At 41.4% G+C, this 12,876-nt stretch overlaps 1 pseudogene; it reads right to left on the minus strand.

Moving 5' to 3' along the window:
- Positions 1 to 655: 655 nt before the first annotated feature.
- On the minus strand, positions 656 to 3,094 carry LOC124096580 (ADP-ribose pyrophosphatase, mitochondrial-like; annotated as a pseudogene).
- Positions 3,095 to 12,876: the final 9,782 nt, after the last annotated feature.

Below are 12,876 nucleotides of genomic sequence, written 5' to 3' on the forward strand. Positions count from 1 at the left end.
ATTTTGTTATGTTGTAAAATAAAATTAACTGATTTATTTTATGTGATAAGACAGTAAGTTATTTTTTGGCCTGTTTGTTGCTATTGGAATCCCCTCAGTTTTGGTGTCGGGGGCCATCTCCATGTTTGAACCCCAATAATAAGCATGTTCTCTATTTGGATATTGGGGTTTGGTGATGTTGTTGTTGAATTGAGAAAAGGCAGTAGGAGTTAGCTGTATTTCCATTAGCTTAGATTACATATACCTCCTAATAGAGCCTTGTTCATGGCAGGAATCTGTATTTGCAGGGTCCTCTTCTGAAATTTGAGGAAACCAATGTCCTTAGCTCAGTCTGTTCCATTCAGACAGAAAAAAAAATTGTGATAAACAGAGGATTGAGTTTTAAGCTCATTTTGTTGTTTCTCCCTCTCCCCACACCTTTTTTTGGCCTGGTTCAAATACTTGATCCTTATGGACTAAAACAGAGACTGAACTTTCCCATAAAATGAAAGCCTCTAAAAATGAGAATAATCACAAAGCTTCCATACTCACAAGCAATGAATACAAGATCACATGAGACTAAATTGGAAAACAAATGTTCCCAAGATTATTCATTAGATGAGGCCACATTCCAACACATCAGGAGAAAGAAAAAAACTGATCAATGCAAACTGGCTTAATTGGTTAGGAAAATATCTTTATTTTACCTACAATTCTTCAAAGAACATTAATGTTCATTTTACCTACAATTATTCAAAGAACATTAATTGTATAATTTTGTTTAAACCATATATACAACATGTGACTCTATTTCTCCTGTTCTAACTGGAAAACCAAAAGATTATGATCCCACTCTTCCATATTTGTTTCATATCATTCCCTGATAATGAACCTTTCACACTATGCAAAGTTGGTAAATGATTACCAAACAGGTGATCCGCCCTGACCTGTTTAGTGGAAATTCTGTGCTATTTGTTTCTTATCCACCTTTGTCCACCCATGACAGTCAGGTCACAGCTCCTAACTCCAGTGGGCACCTCTCTTCTCAGCCACAAGTTGAATAAATTGGGAGTGGCTGGCATAAAGCTTGAGCTTATCATTAATGTCTACCCATTTCACTTCCTTGGCATCATCACCAGCTTTTAGGGGAACATTGTCCATTATTTCACCTGTTTCATCATGGTAGTTCACAGCCTCTGTCTCCATCCACGCATTATCTGTGTTCTGAGGATCATCCACATAGCCTTTATAGACCACAAAATGCTCCTGGCTGAATAGTCTGTGCAAGCCTTTCTCCAGCTCCTGCCTTTCTACTCGAGATTTCTGTAAGGAGTTCATGGCTTCCTCGCCAAATTCTCTCTTCAGCGTCGTGCTAATCTTCTCCCCTGGATCCACCATCCCTCCTGGGATTGCCCATTCACCACAATCCTTCCTTTTGATGGCTACAAATTGCAGCATGTTTTTCCCAGAAATAGGATGATTAACTGTGTTGCCCTTGGAGTCCCTTTTCCACCTGGTTAAGATGGGATCGGCGGCATGATTGGGGCCCCAACGACCCAAAAGCCCTCTGCCAGCCAGCCCTGTCCGACCGGCAGGATTTCTGGGTCTACCATGTTCAACTTCATATAAGCCGTTCTGGCTCCTTCTGTCCACATGCCCATCCTTTTCATTGAAGTTGGGAGAGAAGTTCCTTTCACCCACCGGGGGGTCTGTCCATGCAGGCAGAGCCAAAACAGCGCCAGCAGTGTATTCCACAGGGCTGTAGTCTGGCCACTCAACCAACCAGCTGACTTTCTCATGGGGACCTTGCTTCGCTCCACATTGGAGCCAGGGTATGGAGATGTCCTGGACTTTTTGTGCAGGTTCTCCTCAGTCAAGTTCCAACCCAACATGACGAAGTTTAGAGGAAACTCACAAGAGGAAAATGGGCTCCCGTTGGCCAGGATGCTGGGGCAAGCTGCTGGGTCTGACTGCCCCAGAGGCCAAGGTCCCAGAGAGAGATACAGTCGCTAAAGTCTTTGCTAGGTGGCGTCCAACCATCCGCGACCCAGCAACCCACATGAATTTTGGCCACTCTCCACCTGACCAGGACGCAGCCTCTCCCTGCAGATCTGAAAGGCCCCTGGGGCATGTGGTCACGTTTATCCCATAAAAGTCCTCTGATGGACCGGGTTTCCTAAAAACCACCTGGTGCTTCCAACCGCCAAGGCTTGGGACAGCACGTGGGACTAACGTAACTGCGGAACGGTTGGGGGTGTCCCCAGCTCTGTGCCCCCACCCAGTGGCTATCATGGCGCTTTTAGTTTAAATTGAGAAATCTGCACATCTGAAAGGGTTCCCAAGTGGGAAATTCCTGGGTTGAGAGCCTCACCCTAACAATAGGAATAAGAATAAAATTAGCAAACAAAAAAAATTTTTTTTAAGTAACAAAAGTGCTTTCTTGCTTTCCAAGGCATTAGCCATTTGCTGGTAAATTTAGTTAATAGGTTTTAAGACTGTTGTGTGTTTGGGCAAGGGCAGAATGGATATAGGGGTAGGGTGGACAAAATCATCTATTTGGGGCACTCAAAAGTCCAGTGAAAACCATCTTCAAGGAGAGGAAGAACTCAATAGTTACACTGAGCATGCATGGTCTTGATGAAAAAATTGTGTATATTATGGAAATAGTTTCAAAACTTTCACTTCCTAAATGGTTTGGGCAAGTTGCTTAATCACTGTTTTAAGTGAGTATTAGCTACAGCATGGCAGGTCCTGTGCTAGCACCCAAGGCTGGACTGAGACACATTTGTTCTTTAAGGATTCTGGGTCAGGAGGTAGCACTACATTTATTTAAAAATAAAATCAACCCTGGAAAGGCAATGTCTGATAATAGCTAAGAGTAAAGCACAAATTTTAAACCCATTCCCAATCCTCTTCATAAAATGAGACCTATTTGGACAACGTTACTAAAAACTCTCTTCAGTCTTCTTGTGTGCACAATGGGAATATTAATAATACCTACTTTATAAGATTGTGATGACATATAGTATGTTATATGTAAAGCTGTTGGCATGATGTATGGTCCACAAGATACACTCAATAAATGCTAGTTTTCATTGCTAATAGTTAATTAACTTTTTTTTTAAACTCTGCACTTTGAAAACTATGTGATTAGAACAGAACAGCCAAAATGATTATGGGAATTGAGCAGCTCACATATGAGGTCAGACTTAAACAATCTATGATTTCTGTCTGCAGAAATTCAGGATGAGAAATAACAGCACCTAAGTCCTGAAATAATAAATAAAAGGAAGAGACACATTACATAGAAGGAAACAAACCCTGGGGAAAGGCATATTATTGTTTAAAAATATTTTATAACAAATGGGATAACTACTATGTGTTTAATTGAAACTCATAGAATATTTAACATTTCCCAAAGTTTGTTCCATGTTATACTAGAGTTTCAGTCAATAAGTGATTTTAGGATCAAATATGTTTCAAGAGTTCTATATATTTTATGACCCTCCATCCTCCCCAAAAGTGTTAGTCAGCTTTTTGTTGCTGTGACCACTATACCTGATAAGAATAACCTAGAGAAGGAAAAATTTATTTGGGGCTAAAATTTTTAAATGTTCAGTCTGTGGTCAACCAACTCTATTACTCTGGGCCCAAGGTGAGGCAGAACATCATGGTGGAAGCGTGTGGCAGAGGAAAACTGCTCAGCTCGTGGCAGCCAGGAAGCAGAGACAGGCAATACAGACAAAAGGTTCTCAGTGACCTATTTCCTCTCCTCATGCTCCACCTTCCTACAGTTTTCACCCAGTTAATCTATTCAATCAAATTATTATTCCACCAAATGGGCCAATCCACTGATTAGGTGACTGTTCTCATAATCTGATCATTTTACCTCTGAACATTCCTGAATTGTCTACCATGAACATTTGGAGGGGACAACTCACATCTGAACCATAACATCGCCCTTAGAAATTCAGGATTTACATTAGTGTTTTAAATACCTGAGAATTCCTTAAGAACAAAACAAACCAACTCTAAACTGTTTAATTTTGTTTCATCCAGTATTCTCCCAAACTATCTGACCAGAAAATGCTTCTTTTGTGTAGTAACTGGTAAAACTTTAGGAACATACTTTCTCAAATTTAGAAAGGCATCAAAGTATGTGCATATGCTTGGGGATAGATTTACAACTGTTTGAAGTCACCACCATCTACTATAGAAGGCAGATACTGAATATGCAGCTAACACTCTCATTTAAAAAACAAAAAAACCCTAAACTAGGTAGATGAGACAGGTATCCAGAAGGCTTGAAATCCAGAAATAGCAGGCACTATGGAGAATAAAATGGTAGGAAAGGACTGAAAGCAGAGAAATATGGAACTGGTTCATCACTAACCATTGTTGTCATCAGTATTGTTGAGAATTTACTGTGCACCAGTGCTGTACAAAATACCACAGGGGAAGAAAGGTGATCCACTAAGGATACTGTCCCAGCTCTGTACCTCTTGTCTTATTATGCCTGAGTTTTTTCAGTCATGGAAATACTATTCTCTGTGCCTCCTGGAAATGTATTTAAAAACCCACTAATATAAAGATGATCATCTGGGGATGATCCTTGTGAATTCCTCATTTGTCATTTCCAGATATCCAAATTCAACTCATAAGAAACAAATGAAGCAGAAGTCTTGGAGCTGGTTCTAGCTTCCTCTCGCCATGGTCTGCGTAGATTTGCTTTTGATACTTGGTTTCTCTGGGTCTTGGTTCCTCTCTGTAAAAGGAATCTGTTGGCCTCTGTTATCTACAAAAGTCCTTCCGGCTTTAACATTTTACAATTCTAGCATCTATAAAAATCTCATTATTGGAAGGTCAAGGTCAACTTTTGCTATGAATCAGAAATACCAGATGTTCAAACATAAACAGATGCTCAGGGGGAAACACACACACACTTGAGGGTAGCAAGAGAGCAGAGAAGGCGTGGTGGTGTATCACATAAGTTGCAGAAATATAATGGGCCAAAGAAGAATTCATGGAAAACCTGGAAAGTGAGTTCCAAACCAGCAATGGAGCATTATGTTGTTGTTGTTGTTTTTGTTTTTTGTTGTTGTTGTTGTTTTTTTTTTGAGTATCATGAAAGGGCTTAAGACAGTTAAATCAGACCATTTTATGATCATGGTACAAAATATGTCCTAAAGGAAAGAAATGAAATACTATAGTAGAAACCAAAGAATTATTATTTGCAGGGAACCACTGGGGAGATTCCCTTTTCTAAATTTTCTTCTGAGGCAGAAATGTCTGAGATAGAAGAATAAACAGAGCTAAACAAAAAAATTTTTGGTCCTCTCCATGAGAAAGCCCTAGAGGATCTGTAAAAGATAATCAGAGAACAAATTTTTGGTGTCACTATGAGCTATGCCTTGATAAGAGATTTCCTTTATGATTTCCATTTTATTGATAATATTAAGGAAGGCAGAGTGGTATGAGGAGGACCAGGGTGATTTCAGGGCTCAGGCAATACAAAACCCCTCCTGCCTCTCTTTGGGAAGCAGAAACAAGCAATATCTAGCACATTTGATTATAAAGAATTATCCATCTCTTCCTAAAGTAGTGCTAAGACTCAATTTCAGAAAGAAATCTGAAATGAAAGCAGAGGAAAGGTTTTTTTCCTCAATTGAATGAAGTAATGATCATAATATATAACAACAATAAAATAACTGTCATTTATGAAGTTCTGGATATCAAACCGTGGTGAGCAGTTTTGTCCAGTTTTGAATCCTTGTTCAGCCACTTACCTGGTTAACCTTGGGAAAGTTTCTTAATTCCTCTGGGCCTGAGTTTTCTCATCTAAGAATAATAATGGTATCTATGTTATAGAGTTAATATGAGGGAATTCATTTAAAGAGCTCAAAATAATGGTCATGGTAGGGCTTCAACAAATACTATCAGCTGTCTATCACAACTGTTATTATTAAGTGCTTTACATTTATTATCTCATTTAATCCTCAAATAACTATGGGTTAGGACCATGTACTAATAATATCACAAGTTAACATACCTAAAACATTGTGGTTCGTGGAAGTTAGATGTACCCAAGATCACATAGTTAGTATATTTTTCAGAATTGGAATGACTTGACAATAATAAACTCATATTTTATTGATGGTCTAAATGTATGTTGAATTTGTTTGTATATGGCAAGATGGCATATATGTTGTTATAACTAAAAATTTGAGTTATATCAAGTTGGTTCTGGATGGCTCAGGAGGCTGAGACAATTTAGGAAAGGAAATCTGCCCAGTGGTTCCCTGCAAATAATTTTTTGGTTTCTACTATAGTATATAATTTCTTTACCTTAGGGCATATCTTGCACCATGATCATCAGCTGGTCTGATTTAACTGTCTTAAGCCCTTTGATGATGCTAAAAATAAAACATAATGCTCTATTGCTGGTTTGGAACTCACTTTCCAGATGTTCCATGAATTCAGTGACATCAAGGTGCTAAGCAACTCAGTGAGACCCTGTCTCTAAATAAAATGCAAAATAGGGGTGGGGATGTGCTCAGTGGTCTAGTGCCCCTACGATCAATATCCAGTAAAAAAAGAAAAGACGGTTGGGTCTTTCTCTTACTCTAAGAAGAAGAGGTTGGAGACAGTGGAACCCTTAGCAACCTATTCTAGCAACAGAGTTGTCAAGTGAAAATGCCCTCAATTATGGGCCAGTTCAGACTAAAAAGATAAGAGAGAGACAAACCAAAGTAGAAATGGAGGCCTAAAGATATGGAAGAGTCAAGGATCACTCATTTTAGTCCAAAAGGGTCCAATGGACTGATGGCAGAAATAGGGACATCTGGCAATGATGGGTTCACCACTAGGCACATTTTAAAGACATGTAGATGGAGCATGGGATGGGTGCTTTGGGAACTCAAGGATCTGCCACTAACATTTCTGTGCCTCAGTTTCTTCTTTTGCAAAATGAAGAGCTGATCTAAAATTAACCCTTTAGATTCCTTTCAACTTCCTAGAAAAAGCATATGAAGGAAGTAGTGAATGCACAAGGTAAATTTCAGGGATTGAAGAGGCATTGAGTGGGCTGAGAATGTAGTTCAGTGATAGCCCTGAGCTCAATTCCCCAGTATTGGGAGGGGGGACATGGAGTAATCAAAGTATTGGATTAAAATCCTATCTTTGATGTAAAAGAGAAAAATGAGGAAATTATTGACTTTTTTAAAAACTAAAGAAAATAATACATTTTAAGAAATTACCTAGGATATTAATTCAGCCATATGTAGAACCAATGCTGTCTATAAATTAAGAAATCTAAAGTAAAATGTGTAACACTGAAAGTCAAATAGTCTTTATTTGTAGAAGATAAGCTTCAGTTTGTGTAGTGTGACACGAAGGTGTTGGAAAAGTCCAGCTGCTCAAAAAAATGTCTTCCTGGCCTTCTTAAAATACTGCTTAGATTTACACCATTAAAATAAACCTCTTCAAATGCACTTTATGTTGTAAAATGCACATTTATTTCACATTCAGCTGTTGTCATGTTTTCCAGTGAATTAGTGTAGCAAGATGACAACTTGCTACAGAGACCAAGATCTGGAAGGGCAGGAGAAAGGGATTCCTTTGGTATGTGTGGTATTACTCAAATCAGTTCAACATGTATGGCCACCTGTCTCATTCCAGATATGGAGCGCAGTTCTAAAGGCAAAAGGTCAAGTGTGGTTCATTGCCTCAAGATGCTTACAGTCCAGAGAAAGTGGGCTGCATAAAGATCATGCGACAGAGAGAGTTTTGAAAAGTGGGCCCAGCAACTAACAAAGGAAAGGCGGAGGGAAAAAGAAGATTGTTCTCATCCATTGCTATGAGATCTTGGGTACATCTAACTTCCACAAACCACAATGTTCTAGGTATGTTAGCTTGTGATATTATTAGTACATTGTCCTAACCCATAGTAATTTGGATGAGAACAATTATTTTGTTAAGCAATTAGAAACCCTAAATTTAAGGAAAACCTTTTTTCTTGGTCCCTATAAGAACCTATTAAAATTTAGGCAGGTAGGTTTGATCCTCTGTGGGCAGATCATCCAAATCCCTTTAATACAATAAGTTTTGGGTCCTTTGAAATTTAAATTAGTAAGATTTTGTATCAGATCTTATAAACTATATGGTTGACCATGAAATACAAGTCCATGGCTAATTTTCATGCTCCTCAGCTCTCTGGAACTTTACTGTATGGCAGGATTGCTAAGACTGATGGGGGAACCAGGGCTGGCAAGATTAAGAAGAAAGAAATATAAAGGAATTGGAACTACAAAGATAAAGGAGAACCTCTTTCAACAGTAAACCACAGGGGCACCCTATTTTCACAAATGGCATTAAACAAGCACCATAAGATATAACATCATGCAATGCAGAAAATATTGGGCTGCTGGGAGCCATTAGCCAAGTAGGTATGACAATTTCCTTGCCAGCGTACCCCATGTTGCTGACATGTTGCAGTGACATTGAACGTAGGTGACCTTGCTCAAGGACCAAGGCAGATTAGGGTGTTCCCGGTTTTAAGATAATCGTGTTTAGGGCGTTCCCAGTTTAGGTTCCAGGTTTAAGGTTTAAGATTATTCCTGCTGGGAATAGGGCGTATCCTGCTGCCTGAGTTCCCCTTGAGTTCTCACGGGATTTAGACAGTATATTTTGGGAGATAGAAGCCCAGAGAACGTGGATTTGGGCAGAGAACGTGGATTTGGGAAGAGAATGTGGATTTCCCCAGAACGTGATTGTAGACGGCTGGTGTGAGTTCGGGAAAGAAGAGTTGCTGTTTGAATCTACAAGCTGTGTGGTGGCTCGTGATTGTGTGCCCAGCCAGACTGTGGCATTGGGCTTAAAAATTGGGGGAACCACAGGAAATCATAATAACATTTGCTTGTCCTTATTGAGTACTGACTATATACCAAGCATTGTGCTTCATAATAGAATGAATGTTCATGAACCCCCAAATTTTATCAGTTGAGATCTTGATGATTTTAGGAAGTGGGGCCTTTTAGAGGGGATTATACCATGAGGGTTGGATCCTCATGAATGGGATTATTGCCCTTATAAAGAGATCCCAGAGAGCTCTCACTGTCTTTCCATTGTGAGGATTCAAGAAGTTGGCAGTATGCACTCTGGAAAAGAAAGAGTGCTCTTAACAGAACTTTGACCATGCTGGCACTCTGACAACAGACTTCCAGCTTCCAGAACTGTAGAAGTAAATGTATGTTGCTTAAGCCACTCAGTCTATGATAGTCTGTTATAGCAATTCAAATTGATTAAAGCAATATTTTCACATGTAACAGAATTCCTAGGACAACCCACTGAGGCAGAGATTATACCATTTCATCTACTATACAGATGAGAAAACTTAATCAGAGATAAGTTCAAGATCCTATAACCTGCCATTTTTCAAAGTAGAAATTTGAAAAGGGGTAGTCAAACTCTAATATCAAATTTTAATCACCTGTATTTCCAAGTACCCAAGTCTTTTAGGGCTCAGATTCTTCACTTAAAACAGACACTGAAGCACAGTAGTACATCTTGTCATTCCAGGGATGGTGAGGCAGGAGGATTGTAAGTTCAAGACCAGCCTCAACAACTGGACAAGACCCTATCTCAAAATAAAAAGGGCTTGGGATGTAGCTTTTTGGTAAAGTATCCCTCAGTTCAATCCCAAGTACTGAAAAAAAGGAAGAAAATAAATAAATAGATAAACACTTCAAGCTATCAGTGTAGCTCAGTGGTAGAGTGCAAATTTCACATAGGAAAGGTCCTAGATTGGACCCCCAAAATAAGTAAGAAAAGAAATAAAGAGTACTATCACATATATTATAAAAATAAATGGACATGTTAGGCTAGACAATGTTGAGATTTCCTTATGACTTAAACATGGTTCTAATTATATGAATTATATCTGTATTTACTGTATTTATAGTTAATCTGTATTTCTGAGTAGGCTATCTCAAAGAACTGAGATTAAAGACAAATTTCCAAAAGACAATCTAGTTATCCTAGCCTTCCTTTGGATTTCAGTCAAGTTGGACCATATTCTTTTCTGTCCCACCAAGAATGCCCTTCCTTAATAGATATCTTTTCAAATTCTATCCTTTCCTCAAAAGTTAGCTGAAATGCTACCTCTTCCCAGTAGCCATTCTCGATCTTTGGAGATTTTGAGTGGGAATGGGTTAGACTGTCATGGGTTGAGATTTGGGGGGAAGTATCTGTACTAGTGAAGGGAAAAGATATAGGCTAAGAAGAAAGGGTATAAGGAAACACAAATATGAACCATAACAGAACTGTCAGCAATGTTGTGGGTGACCTGCACAAAGCCTTCTCTGTGACAGACAATAGAAAAGCCACAAATTGTCTTCAGCCAATGCCCAGCTAATAGGTAGGAGATGAAGATTAAATGTGAGATAATGTGTGTAAAATATATAACGTAGTATCTAGAAGAGCAATGACATGGTAGTTCCCAACTGCATTACCTATTAAGAAACCCAGGCATCTCTTTCATGCTGAAGAAGGCTGAATCCTGCCTAGGGAGGGATATGACAAGCAGAGGTGAAAAGAGACTCAGTGGGGGAAAGAGATGTCAGGAGGAAATAGATGGGAACACAAAGAAGAAAATGAGAGCCATAGATAGAGAAGAGAGAGCAAAAGGAACGTCAGGAAGTCATGGTAGAGAAGGATAGGAGGAGAATGGAAGCCAAAAGTCAAAGAGAAAGGAACGAAAGGAACCGGGAAGAAAACCTTTGGTTGTACTGCAGATTCTGACCTGGAGGAGAAATCCCAGAGGCAACGAGGTGCTGCACCCAAGCTCAGGGCAACAGTCACTTGTTATTGTGCTCTCTGATCCATTCTCCTTTTCCTTCTCTGGCTTATACTGTGGGAATACCAACATCACGCTCTGTCATATAGTCCGCTGGCTTGTCCTGCTTTCTATCACTGGGCGGCTCTGAAGGGTGGGAGAAAAGGGGTAGCCAAGGAATTTCTCCCCAGCACCCTGCTCCAGAAGGGGTCTCCAGCAGTTGCTGCACTTCCTTCATGGCTTTGGTTCACAATGCCTTTCATGTTCTGGCAACCTTCTCTTTCAGTCCCTCAAGCCCTAGGGGAAGAGATGCTTCCAGCAGTTGCTAATCTCAACACTGCCTCATCCTCTCCTGGTTGCACTCCAGTTCTTTCAATACTTTTGTAACTAATTGGCCACATTGAATTATCACTATTGAATTATCTGGGAAAGAAAACTTTGCTTTCATTTGGATTCACCTCAAGTTCAAAGACATTTTCCCAATGGGACCATAAAGCAGCACATATATAGAGAGAAAGGAATCCAGCCATCCCAAGAGTCCAATAGGGTTTGGGTCCATCCAGAGGACAGATTAGAAGCAGCGTTTGATCAGACAGGGACAAATCTACACCAGCTATCGGTACTGGGGGCTCCCCGCCCAAGTAAATATCTGTAAAATGACAGCATTCATGTCTGTTCCTGACTATTCCTCCATGGTGTACTTTATTCACTTTGATCACTGTGAGCTTTGGCTTAAGGAACGGCTCTGTAAAATTCAGTTTTATTCCTCCAAGGGTCAAGTGCCCACTATGAGTATAGGGGTACATAGTGGTGGGAAGTAAATACAGAGACACAGGGAAAACAGAGGGTGTGTTCAGTTTTTGGAAGCATTTGATTTTGGCAAGATGAAGTTTGTGATACAGACTTCGATTTTTCCAGTCCCAGCAGCGCTGCAGACATTGAAAGACTACAGGGTATTATTCTCACAGCTTTCATTTCTCCCATCACCAACACCCTGTTGAAACCAGGCTCCTCTTAAGGAATCCACAGACTAGTGGGGCTACAGCCTAGGCACAAGACTGACTCCCAAGTCAGAATGATGCCAACCACAATCAGAAGAATCTAGGAGGATTTTTGACAGGTGGAGGAAAACGGAGTTTTCAGGCAGAGAATAGAGCAGTCTCCAAATAAGAGAGTGTAAAGAGATAGGCATCTGAGGTTCTGTCTGTAGACAGGGGCTTTAGGGTGATGGTTGGGTAGTGTATAGGAGATCTAAACATGGAGACCCACTTGTGGAGGGCTCGGAGTTTAATGCATTGAAGCTTGAGGCCATGACGGGGTGTCATCAGAGGATCTTGAGCATCAGAGTGGCAAGGTCACTTCTGGGAGGGCAACGTTGGATGCAGTGCAAAGGACAGATTAGAAGTAGAGAAGCCTGAGGCAGGGGAAGGTACTTCTAGTACCCGGAGGGCAGGTTAAACAGGAAGCCTCGATGTGATCCTCGCCAAAGGAGCATATTCACATTAGGGAAGCTTTTCTATCTATTCAAGGGCAAGCTTCCTCCGTCTGTTTGTGTGGGATGAGGTTGTGTGGTGTGTGTGTGTGTGTGTGGAGGGGGGGGGGGACTTCTGCTGCTGGATGATAAGAAGTCTCTAGCCTAGGAAGTTTCGAGTTTCTCCTTGCCAAGGTCGGTCCACTACAGGTGGGCGATTGCAAGCCCGGGGCGAACGCTTGGCTCGAAGCCCGTCCTGGACAGCCGCCGCGCTCGTCCCCTCCAGGCCCGGGCACTGTCGTGGGCCGTGCAGGGCAGGCGCTCCGGGAGCTGTGCGGCGGCGGCTTGAGGAGGCCTGGCGGGCGGCGGCGAGAGGCTGTGCCCCAGTTTGTGTCCAATCAGGGAGTGCGGGCTGTGCCCCGAGCCGGGCAGCAATGCGTAAACAAACCCACGGCAACTCCTCCGCCCCCTTGGCGCGCTCGCCCCGCGCCCGCCGCTGCTGCTGCCGCTACCGCCGCCACAGCGAGCTCCGCTCTCCTCGCGCCCGCCCGCCAGGCTGCCCAGCCCCCCGCCCCGCGCCGCTCGCACCCCCGCT

Source organism: Marmota monax, unplaced genomic scaffold (genome assembly GCF_021218885.2).
Source record: "Marmota monax isolate L192 unplaced genomic scaffold, Marmota_monax_Labrador192_F-V1.1 WCK01_AAM20220418_F8-fsc00004, whole genome shotgun sequence".
NCBI lineage: Eukaryota > Metazoa > Chordata > Mammalia > Rodentia > Sciuridae > Marmota > Marmota monax.